The 12,993-nt window shown below is 40.7% G+C and overlaps 1 protein-coding gene across 1 annotated transcript in view; it reads right to left on the bottom strand.

The window, feature by feature from the left end:
- PHGDH (phosphoglycerate dehydrogenase) overlaps positions 1–12,993 on the bottom strand; it is a 376,392-nt gene that overhangs the window by 129,706 nt on the left and 233,693 nt on the right. The window lies entirely within an intron of this gene.

Below are 12,993 nucleotides of genomic sequence, written 5' to 3'. Positions count from 1 at the left end.
ATCTGTTGTTTTTTGTAAATAAAACACAGGAGGTATAACTACCAAAGGATCTGCCTTCAGCAAACAGTCACCTTATTTGACATCCTCAGTACACTTCTAGTCTACTAGTCTGCATTCTTTATTAATGCATACATTTACTGTAATTTGTCAAATTATTTAATCTGCACCAACATTTTATCAAACCTTTGTGCGTTTAAAACTGAACTATTTCATCTTCCTAATCACACAATCCTTGATAAAGAAACTTAGGAGCCTTATAAGTTTGCATTTTGATTAGCTTAGTTTGACAACCCCATTTTTTTTTTAATCAGTGGTTAACAGGGTACTACCCTTTACTTTTAGATGAGTATTTCTTACTTTTGGACCATTTATCCCTGAAGCCATGATCTATTTCCCCCTTTTTCAGGTGGACGGATCATCAGGAAGAAGAAGAGAAAGCTAGAGACTGTGGCTCTCATTTCGTGGAGGCCCCAGGATTTTTGCATGACACAAATCTTTCCCCTGCTGGCTGGCAGTTATGGTGTAATGCCCTACTATGCACATCTTAGGGCAGGAACATACATCAGCACACCTGCAGTGCTTAGATGACCACTCCTTGGCTGGGCTCATGCTCCCGAGCCAATGTACGAATAGACTGCATTTCAAAGGCTTTCCCCAGAAGGCTATTTGGCAACAAGATTAGGACAAACTCCTTCCACACGATGGGCAACCAACCAGGGGATACCTCATACTTGTACACCTCAGTAATGGTTGCTAACCTAAGCCCATACTTTACCTTATAAAACCCTTCCCATAACACTCCCACTCCTCAGACAAGTTGGAGGGCACCAAGTCTGATCATACAAAACGGAATCATGTATGTATACAGCTATGGATGTTACACTATTAGTGATGCTTTTTAGCTTTATTTATTTATTTAATGTAACAATGTTCTTATTTTCATATTATTTAATATCCTTTTAAGTTTATTTTTTACACTACTTGGTTAACAGGTGCTATAATAACAATGAAGCTGAAGTCGTAGTTGCTAAATGGATAGCATCAAGAACAACGTCTCTGTACTGGTTCCTGTTTATGGTCATTGTCTCTACTTCAGACACAAGTCCTCCTCAACCTGATTAATACACATTTTGGTAACATTTTTGAATGCTAAAATTTTCAGGCATGCGAAGGTCAAACTGTAGATGGCCCTGAAGTTTGGGCCACCCAGGTCAAGCAGAGCCAAGTAAACCATGACCAGTATGCTACATAAGCTAAGCGACAGAGTACACACCTAGTGTACACGATGTAGAAATGGCTTCAGGGATAAATGGTACAGTATCAAGAATCCTCATAAGTAGTGAGGTACTGCAGAGTTCTGCAGGGACTACACGTATTCAAGTTCAAAGTCAGGCAACTGTAAGTACCAGGAAATACAGTAGTCCAAAGAGGAGGCAACCACGGTGTGCACAGCCACTGTAATATCCTCAGATGAAATGAGGAGTTTTAGGAGGCAATATTCTCAAGGTGGAAATTACAGAACATCACAAGAGATGACATACAGTCCTTAAATGTCATTCTGTTAATAGTCCTTCAGTTATACACCTTTGGCATAAATTGCAGTCTGTTCTAAATCATAAATGATATTCTGGTATAAGTGAGAGGTTTGGGTAGACAAGTAACTTCAGATCCCACATAGGGGAAGGATTCTGCAAAGGATTACAAACTTCAGACCCCATGCAGGGGAAGGATTCCACGAAGGATTACAAACTAGCAGAACTCCTTAACGCGACATTGTTGGGTTACAGCTCTGCAACAAAATCAAAAAGCAAAAAAGACAGTTGACATATGCACCATGACATGAAATAACTCGGGGCCCAAATTATAGGGATGACAAAGGTACATCAGGCCATCTGCAAGTTCTGGCTTTGGGAATGAGAAGTTACTGCATTTTTTCCTCATAAAATGCAAACAGTTTCCACTTGGCAGCATACGCCAGCCAAGAAGAGTGGTTCTTGGAAGTTTGACACTTAAGACATGTACCACAAAATCTAGTAGAAGAAAGGGATCTGGTCATCAACATCAAAAGACAGGGCCTGGAAGACACCCCTGGCAAGGAATGGAATGGGATTCTGCATCACTAAGGTCAACAAAACTCGAAACCACATCGGTCTTGGTCACCAAAGCATAAGAAGACTGAAACTTGGTCTTCGCTGTGCTTTACAGGCAGAGAATCAGTAGAAGTGTTAATAACTTTCCTATTAATGGAATGAAAATACGCCCCTTCCACTTCTGAACCAAACACTTAAGACAATCAAATTATGCACTGGTATAAAAGGTCACTCTCCAGAGTGCCCCATTTCCAAAATAACCTCATCAAGAATAAACTCTGAATCCAGTGCTCCAGAAAAGGAATGAAGAGGATATATGGATAAGCAGTGAATCCGCATTCATTAGAACCGCTTCAGATAAAGAGCAGGAAAAAGAAAAAAAAAGACACCACATATGATCAACATAATCAGCTGTAACTTGCCTTCATAAAAACTGCTTTTTTCCCATAGAAGGTACACCCCAATTTCAAAATCATATATTTTGAGGTAAGAAACAACTTCATTACTCATCAGTGTTCTGATATCTTGCTTTTTAATTGCCTTAATTTTAACAAAAAAGGGAAGTAATGAAACTAGATCCCTCTTGTATCAGGAAAAGCCTCAACTAAGAGCAGGGAGCCTGAATGAGACCCCACTCACAGTATCCACCAGATTGTTCAAACCCATTGTCTTTAACAGTTGATGGAATGATGGTTTTAACAATGAAATAATGCCAAACAAACACTTCAGTGCATAAGATCATTTCGATACCACACTATGGACTGGATGTCCAATTGTATTATGAAAGACCATGGAAACAGCTTACATTTTAAGATCAATAGCTGAGGAGAACTACTCGCAGTTCCAAATGGCTTACATGCAAACCTCTCTTCAGAGTGCTCTATACCCTCTGCTAGGACCAAGGTGAGCTCCAAGTCATCAGAAATAGCCACTGTCAACCTACAACTCACCCAGAAATAAGATGGCATGCAGCAAGCCTACAGAAATTGCCACTGTCAAGCTACAACAGACCTGGGAGTAAGAAGAAAAGACGTGTCAGAGGGTTGATATTGACAGTACACTTTGAGGGCATGGCAACAAACGCCTAATATAAAAAGTTCAAGAATATGAATGGGGACAGCAGGATATACAATACTGGAGCCTTACATCCTGGAAATTATCCGTTCTTGTTCAGCAGACTGTCAAAGTACAGTACATTACAGGAATACAAAATGTGGACAGTACATATTTAAATACTAATAAGCAAGGTATAAGAAGCTGTATGTAATGTGGAACACAATTCTTCAAAGCTTGCTTACCATACATATCTCACAGAAGTTGGACATTTAGACAATCCCACATAACTGGGGAATATTTGCATAACTGGATAGAAAAGACCAACACCATGGCTAAGGTGTTGCCAAAACTGACAGATGTGGATCAATGTGGTTTTGTCGAGGGGAGACAAACATCTGAACATTAATAGAACAATAATCCAGATAAAAGCAGAGTTTAAGACAATACCACTGTTTGTGGGCCTTGATGCAGAGAAAGCATTCAACAGAGTAAGCTGGGATTTCATGAGTAGGTCAATAGGAGCATTTGCATTCCGTGATACAATAATTAGGAGGATATATGAGGGGATCAGATGCAAAAATTAAAGTGTGAGGGTTCCTCCTTGAAAAGTTATGTCTGAACAGATTTGTTCTTTGCATTACATTTACAACCATTGGCAAAAAAAAAAAATAAAAGTATTCAGAAATTCAAAGATGTAATTTGTGTGATAATCCAGAAAAGTTGGCTTCATTTGCAGATATTTTGTACCAGAAAAGGACATCAGTGTTCTGGAACAGTTTGAAACCGTTTCAAATCTTTACGAATATAAAATTAATGAAGATAAAAACAAAGGTCCATAGCTGTAAACTATGTAACCACAAATTAACTGGTCATTTATGGGGACATGATAAAATGAAGTATTTATAAGTATGGATTAAAAGCTTTCTGTTATGGCAGTTAAGGATATGTGGGAAGAAACTAAACAAAGGAGAATACAAAAACGGAACCTAGGTCTTGCTTATGGATATGGATAGCAAGATACAAACAGTGAAAATAATTTTAGTCCCTTTAATTTTATATACAGGTCAGGTATAGTTTAATCAACCAGAAGAGAAGTTGTGGACAATAATAAAGAGTTGAAGTAATTTCTGGGTGGGGAAGAGGCATGGGTCAAGTGGGATAAAACTGACCCTTCCAATAGAACAAGGTGGCTTAGGATTACCTGACTGGAATGGATATTTTACAGCTTATGCAGTTAAGGCTCACATACATAACAGAAATAGTGGAAAGAGATGATGAAGCAGGGGGGGGATTCAAAAATATAAGGACAGAGTGAGATTTTGGATGCCAATGCTTAAGAATAACAGCCACAGAGAACATTATACTGATAAAGTAACAGAAAGCATTCCGAAAACTAAGCCAACGTGAGAATGAAGAAAGGAGATTTTACCGATAGGGATGACTGCAAAGAGGTGTACAGAGAAAAGGCAAGAGGGGATTGGAATTTACTGGAGAAAATTGGGAAATAAATCAAGGTATTGGGAGCAAACAACTAGAGGGGGAAAGGTAATAGAATGGGAAGAGGCCAAGAAGACATTTGGACTGCAGGCTAGAGAATGATATCAATGATAGGGAAGGCAGATTATAGGCAAAGAAAGGGAAAGGGGATTCCCAAGTGAGTTAAAAAAGGGATAATTAGTACGGAATATGCAATACTGTAAGATAACTATAGGAATCAATCAGAGGAGGTTAGAAAACATTGGGAAGAGAGACTGGATAAGCAATTCACAAGGAAACAGGAAGACAAATGTATGGCTTCCAAATATGTAACAAAGTCTAGAAGATTTAGGATTTGTATAGGAAAGTGCTTCTATAGGTATTTTTATACCCCAAGTAGACTCCAAAGAATTTTTCCTCAGACAGATGCCAAATGTTGGAGGTATGATGGGGAAGAAAGAGATAATTGGGAATATATGTTTGGGAGTGTAATGAGTTTGCAGACTTTAAAAATGAGTACCATACCTCTCAACCACTCAGTGCAAGAAATCTGGACAAAGTCAGCCAGAAATAATGGGGGACGCTGGCCCAAAATAGGGACAGATTTTAAATATTGTTCCTATAAACTTAGAAAGTTTCCAGAATAACATGTTCTGTATTATCAAGCATTTTATGAAGGATATGAAGTTTGCGATTCAAATGTCTGTCATTATTTAATATTATTTAGTGACTTCGATCTTTAACGATGTGCCAGAAAACAACACATTTTTGAGGAACAGACCAAAAATATGAGGCAAAAATATGGATATTCTGTGAAAATCTGGACAGTTTAGAGATATGCAATGTAATGGGTGTAGCTATTTTTTTTTTTTTGAACTGGAATACAAGATCTAAATTGCCTTAACATAGTAAGGCCTTGTTAAGTTTAATTCTGGTGGCTGCCAAAAAAGCAATTACTAGAAAATGGAAACTGAAGTCTAAATCAACTGTATTTGAAGTACTGAACTGGAAGTGGGATCTTAAGGGAAGAAGCAAATTACATAGAAAAAAAAATGGAAACTGTGGGAACAATACATGCAGAATAATGTTGTAGAGGAGGAGTGAGGTTTAAGTGAAATCAGGAATGGAGAGATTTATATAATGCTGGATAGATGATAGTTATACAAAAGAATACATTGAATATATAATGTTTCTAACGGGGAATGTGTTAATATGGTTTCTTTTCTATAAATGTACGTTTGCCTTTGTCTTAAGTGATATTTCAATAAAGGTGTTAAAAAAGACCACCATAAATGCAGAACTATATCTGCTTTCAAGAGTTTGTGTTTGGAAGTACATGTGTCAGTGAAAAAGCCTCAAATACAACCTCCTTTAATTATCTTACTGCACAGAAAGCTGGTAAAAATGTCAGGACTGCATCCAAAAATTCAGTTTATTCATCACTACAAATGGTTAGCCAAGAGACATGAAAGGTTAGGGTGTGCTGCATTCTTGCATGCCACTAGGGAAGAATCTTCGGAAGTATTCACCTTGCTCACCTTTCTTTAAGAGAAGAAAGATAGAATAGCAATACTGAGGCAGAAATTCAGGAATCCTGTTGAGCCCAGGAAGGCGATACTGTTTAGTCATCATTCCTTCTTTACAAGGGCACAAAGTCAACAGAGATTATAAGTGGTCATGTCACGGAGCTGAAGAACAGAGCAAAAGACTGCAGAGCTACATGGGAGACTGAGTGCGACAGACAGCATGCGAGACAGACAGAGGGAGAAAAGAGTGACATGTCTGTGGTAAAGAAATGATGAAACAAGAGACATCATTAAGGAAAATAATCCTTATCAAAAGATGTGAATGTTTGCAAAACAACTGAAGTTGCTAGAAGTGGATGATTGCCATTGTCTGTATATAATAAAGCTTTTCTCTCTGGGCCTCCAATGAAATGGCCCACAACCCCACTGGACTTCCTGGTCGCCAAAAGAAACAAATAAAGCATGAGCTAAATTAAAAGTCATAAATAAGAAACAAAGTTAGACTGTGTTGCAACACTAGTGGTTATGAAACAGAGCATGTGAAAAGTAATGGAGATGTGGAAAAACACCAAACTGTTACTCTTTCAATTAAAATGCAAGCCTCATATAGTAGCTGTTGTTATAAGTAAGACAAAAATATCAGTGCTTTGTGTTTAATCAACTTTGTGGAATGTATGCTAGAAAGGGTAATTTTTCTAAGATAGTAAAAGCAGAAGTTGTTCAAAAGAATTTACATGTTTCCAGTGAACATGATTCCATCCATCCTCACCCCTAATCCCATTTTGCACCTGGTGTCAGGGTATCACTTCAGCAGTGACAATCATCTCGAGCCCAAGTTTACACTAACGGGTGGCTAGGCCTGCAGTGGTAATTCATTCTTACCACTCACTTGTACACACACTTTCATCTGTGGCCAATTTAGAGTGCCCAATCCACCTACTGCAGGTCTTTGGAATGTGAGAGGAAACTGGAGTACCCAGAGGAAACCCACATGATCGCAGGGAGGACATGCAGGCTCCGCACAGAAGGCACCCCAGACAAGAATAGAAACGGAGAACCTCTTACTGTAAGGTGACAATGCTAACCGTTGCACCACCACGGCCACCCTAAACAGGATTAATATAATCAAATCTGAAAATGCTTCTGTGGCATCTGAAACCTTGAGACAAGACTGCAGACCAGACCACTGGGAAACAAATGTTCTGAATTAATACACAAAATGTTAAACAAGACACGTGCAGAGTGTAACACTTTGTCCAAACCTACTTTTAAAGCATTAGTCTATATTAGGTACTGAAAAACTAGCAGAGTAACAAGCAGAGTACAAAGCTGTTTGCATTCTGTTCAGCAAGTACTACTATTACATTAAAAAATCTGATGGCATGTGAAGACAAAGGAAATTCAAATTCATTTTAAAATTATACCACTTGAAGTTACTCTTCCTAATATTTTGGATGTCTGGCTTGTAAGAAACTAGAAAAAGGTGAAGCAAATTCAGTTCAAGGGAATGCACACATACTGAATAATTCACACAAACATCTGACGTGCAAAATGACAGTAACATCATGCATGCATGAGTAAGCTGATTTATTTGCAGGTTTAGAAAGTCTGCCAGAAGACTATCACAAAAAAAAAAAAAAAAACCTGAAACAGATATACTCTAACAGAATTTCACAGGAATAAAGGGAAAGCTTGTGTGTCATTACGAAGATAATATAGCAAAAGACTTCTTAGCTCCAGAAGGAAAAAATGCAATTTGAAAATGCATACTACTCAATCATCTTGAAAATGGTCTTTCACTTGCTGCACCAGCCTCTCCCAAAAATATGACCTGCTTACAAACCATTGCTGCCACTTTACTATCTTGGTGTCTCAAAATAGACCGTCAGTGTTCTTTACTTGGAAAGGTCAAATGGCTCCCCATTCAACAATGAAGCAGCCTACCACTGGGCTCCTTCCATTAAAAAGCTACTTATTCTGAAGTGCTTTCCTTTCCTAACAAGTAAGAAAAGATCACTATAAAAAAAAAATATCTCTTGTTTTCCCGCCTTACTAAGCTAGAATAGTCCAGTTTCAGAGCTTGCTGATCCCTGGGCTTTGTTTGCAGTTCCTGTTACTGATTCTTTACCTAATTTGGAAGAGAGGAAGTTCCCTTGCTTACCAGTGGGAGTGGGAAGCATTGAGCTGCCTGTTGGTCCAGTTTTGTGAGGTTTCAGCCAGCAACTTGTAGTTTATTGGTCGTTTTGGGTCAGTTCCTAGCTTCTTTCAGCCCCCTGATATAAAAAACGCTAAACGCGCGTTTTTTGGCTTGTACCTACTCAGCACAGATCCTCGTGGTGGCCAGCAGAGTAATCCAAGCTTCAGAGAGCTAAAAAAGCGACTTTACCTGATTTAAGTATAATTTTGTGGCTTTCCACTTCTATTTATCTAGCAACTGTATTTCGCCTGCTTGCTGATACATTGTTATTGTTTTTCTGCATTTATTCTGTTTTGCACTTGTTTCTCAGTTTGTTACTTTTAAAATCTGTAACTGTTGCAAATTGTTTGTGTAGGCTGTGATAGCCGATTTATAGCATTTATAAGTGTTTACTGTATCTGTTTCTGCTTGTTTTCTGAAAAAAAAAAACCCCAAAAAATATCTCTTGTTTTCCCGCCTTACTAAGCTAGAATAGTCCAGTTTCAGAGCTTGCTGATCCCTGGGCTTTGTTTGCAGTTCCTGTTACTGATTCTTTACCTAATTTGGAAGAGAGGAAGTTCCCTTGCTTACCAGTGGGAGTGGGAAGCATTGAGCTGCCTGTTGGTCCAGTTTTGTGAGGTTTCAGCCAGCAACTTGTAGTTTATTGGTCGTTTTGGGCCAGTTCCTAGCTTCTTTCAGCCCACTGATATAAAAAACGCTAAACGCGTGCTTTTGGCTTGTACCTACTCAGCACAGATCCTCGTGGTGGCCAGCAGAGTAATCCAAGCTTCAGAGAGCTAAAAAAGCGACTTTACCTGATTTAAGTATAATTTTTGTGGCTTTCCACTTCTATTTATCTAGCAACTGTATTTCGCCTGCTTGCTGATACATTGTTACTGTTTTTCTGCATTTATTCTGTTTTGCACTTGTTTCTCAGTTTGTTACTTTTAAAATCTGTAACTGTTGCAAATTGTTTGTGTAGGCTGTGATAGCCGATTTATAGCATTTATAAGTGTTTACTGTATCTGTTTCTGCTTGTTTTCTGAAAAAAAAAAAAAAACCCCAAAAAAATCTCTTGTTTTCCCGCCTTACTAAGCTAGAATAGTCCAGTTTCAGAGCTTGCTGATCCCTGGGCTTTGTTTGCAGTTCCTGTTACTGATTCCTTACCTAATTTGGAAGAGAGGAAGTTCCCTTGCTTACCAGTGGGAGTGGGAAGCATTGAGCTGCCTGTTGGTCCAGTTTTGTGAGGTTTCAGCCAGTAACTTGTAGTTTATTGGTCGTTTTGGGCCAGTTCCTAGCTTCTTTCAGCCCCCTGATATTAAAAACGCTAGCGCTTATGCGGTTTAGCGATTTAGCGCGGAGCTGCTACTGTTGCACACTAGGGCAGCGCCGGTTAAGCAGATTTAAACTATTAGGGCTACCTAAATTCCACTCTTCAAATTTTCCCTTAAAACTACCTTCCTCGAACTATACTACTGATCTAATCAGCGTATCCTATAACTAAAAGATCATCTCTACTTGACTCCAAGTAGACTATTCTCTATCTGTTAAACCTAGCACTTGCTCCTACAGTACTTATTACCTCGACACGGTGCTCTTGTCATAGATAGTACCCCAAAAGGCAAACCCCATTTCTCGGTCATCCACGTCCCTGGAATCTTCTTTAAAGTTTTTTGTCTATTCCTTCTAGCATGTCGAGGATCAGTTGCTAGTGTCCTCTCCTGCTCAGCTGGTGAACCTGGGAATATTGAGGCAATGTTACAATTGCCTCATGTACACAGACAACCCTCTCCTCCTCCCACAAAACACAAATACATGCGAGATGCAACTATACAGCCAAACTGGAGGCTGAGCTCTCTCAACATAGGACTGGCAAGACCAGTCAGGAGGAGAAGGTTACCACACACACTATAGACCCAGTCTCACATAGTACCATCACAACCTCGAATCATACACATAAACACACAAAGACATACTCGGAGGCTCTGATCAAAAATCTACCAAAACAGCAGAGGCCACCAAAGCAGACACCCAAACAACCACCACCTCAGAACACATCACCTGCAACACATAGACCTCACAGTCAGAGTGTCAAACAGTCACAGCCCTTAAGGCCAAACAAAATGCCAGACACACTAGTCATTGGTGACCCCATAGTCAGACACACTGACGTCCCGCTCACCAGACTGAGTAAGGAGAAGGTCACAGTAAGCTGCCTGTCGGGCGCTAGAATCCGCCACATAACGCAAGCACTCAGGTCTCTCAACAGCAGGTACAAATACGACGCAGTCATTGTCCACGCTGGTGTAAACGACCTGAGACGTACCTCCTTGGACTACATGAAAAGAGACATTGAGGAGCTCTCTGATTATGTAGCCCAGGCAGGTATGACCCTGACCTTGAGCAGTATCCTACCTTCACCAAGAATGATGCCACAATACAGAGATAAGATGATCAGCTTTAACAATTGGCTTAAACACTGGTGTCATTCAAAGGGGATCCAGTGTCTGTCTGCCTGGGATGACATGCTGGACAAGCCACGCTGCTTCGCAAGGGACGGCTTGCACCTGTCACCCTGGGATTCCGGATATTGGCAAAGGCTCTTGCCACCCCATAGTGCCTTTTTAGGCAAGGCTCAAATTCTAAACCTACCACCCTAGAACACAAAAAAGGAAAAATCTAAGGGTAATGCTGCTCAATGCCAGAAGTCTGAATCTCAAAATGCACGCACTCGAAGCCCTTCTCAGTATGGAGAACATCGATGTCTGTGCTGTGACAGAAACCTGGTTCAAGGCTCCTGAGAGCACCCCAGCACTATCAGGTTTTACCTCATATCATGCGTTCCGGCCCCAAAATCCGGACAATACCAAGAAAGGAGGGGGGGTATCCATATTCATCAAGGACACCCACACCTCAAGACTGGTTGCAACGCACGATGCATCGGAGACCATCCAGGTGCAATTAACCATAGGCAAGACTGCTCTGCAAATTGTAGCATGTTACAGGCCACCCTCACAAACTCAGGAACCTCACATGGCCTTCCTGAAAACACTAGAGGGGATAAATGTACCACCAAACACCATCATACTAGGTGACTTCAATTACCCTAATATAGACTGGGAACACTACTCAAGCCCAAACACCCTAGCCCAAAAGTTCCTGGAATTCATAAACTCAAATGCCATGGAACAACTAGTTACCATCCCCACAAGAGGAGATAACATACTTGACCTCATCATCACGAACATGGGAGCACAATGTTCAACACCGGAAGTATACCCCTCACTGGTGAGATCAGATCACAAACTAATCTCGCTGGAGGTCCTCATCCCACCCCACCTGAAATAAAAAGACCACAGTAAAGAACTTCTCGAAGCCGACTTCACACTTCTAAAGACTAGTGTGGTCTCCTTTAAGGCCCCGAGCGGCGGAAAACAGTACACAAGCCGCTGAATCACTTACAAATGCCTTCTACCAGCACCTGCAGGACTGCATGGATAAGGCAATCCCAAGCAAAACAAAGACTCTTTGTACCAAAGGCAAGCGTCCAGTCTGGTGGACCCCAGCCATAAACAAACTCTACAACAAAAGGAGGAAGCTACTACAAGATAGAGCAAAATCCTTAAAAGGTAAGACACCCTTGATCACTATAAGTAAAAACTAAGAGCTCTCATAAAATCATCCAAAGCAAATTTTGAGAGAAAAATAGCTAAAGACTCAAAAGACAATCATAAGGCCTTCTTTAGCTATGTTAGAAACCTGGGAGGAAACTCCCAGATATGCTCAGAACTAGTTCAAAATGATGTGAAGATTGCTGATCCTACGGACATTGCCAACATACTGGCTGACAGGTTCAGTGCAAACTTCTCCCCCCCAAAAGGAGAGATATCTATACCAAATGATTGCAGCCCCCCAAACATCTCCAATGCCCAAGTGAGAACTGCTCTCTCCAAAGCAAAAAACACAGCATCCATGGGACCTGATGGTGTCCCCGGCTGTGTGCTCCACGAACTCAATGAGGAATTAAACCCACAGCTAGGACAGCTGTTTAATCAAAGTCTTACCTCTGGATACATACCCAGGGAGTGGCGCACTGCAACTGTGGTCCCACTTCACAAAGGCGGTGCCTCCACCGACCCTGGAAATTACCGGCCCATTAGCTTGACAAGCCTTATCTGCAAAGCCATGGAGAGGATCATAATGGACCTCATAAATAAAGACATAGGAATTTGCAGACTTTGGATCCAACCCAGTTTGGCTTTGTCAAAGGCAGATCATGCCTTTTAAACTTGGTTGACTTTTGAAACAGTCACCAAAGCCATTGATGAGGGAAAGGCAGTCCATACAGCCTACCTCGATCTGGCGAAGGCCTTCGATACAATACCCCACTCGGGTATCATTGAAAAACTCATCAGCTTAAATATTAACCCATACATCACAAGATGGGTTGCAAACTGGCTGAGTGACAGAACCCACAGGGTCAGAGTTGCTGGCGCCATGTCAGACTCAAAGCCTGTCACAAGTGGTGTCCCACAGGGCTCAGTCCTGGGCCCACTCTTGTTTGGCATCTACTTCTCTGAAGTACAAGCAAACACAGGAGGGTTATGGCCGACAAAGTTTGCAGATGACTGCAAACTGGGCGCCATAGTAGAAAACACATCTGACACAG

This window comes from Protopterus annectens, chromosome 6.part1 (genome assembly GCF_019279795.1).
Source record: "Protopterus annectens isolate FY-2018-M chromosome 6.part1, PAN1.0, whole genome shotgun sequence".
NCBI classification, from domain to species: Eukaryota; Metazoa; Chordata; order Ceratodontiformes; family Protopteridae; genus Protopterus; species Protopterus annectens.
Note: the sequence above shows the minus strand (reverse complement) of the source record. Positions and strands in the feature narration are given on the sequence as shown.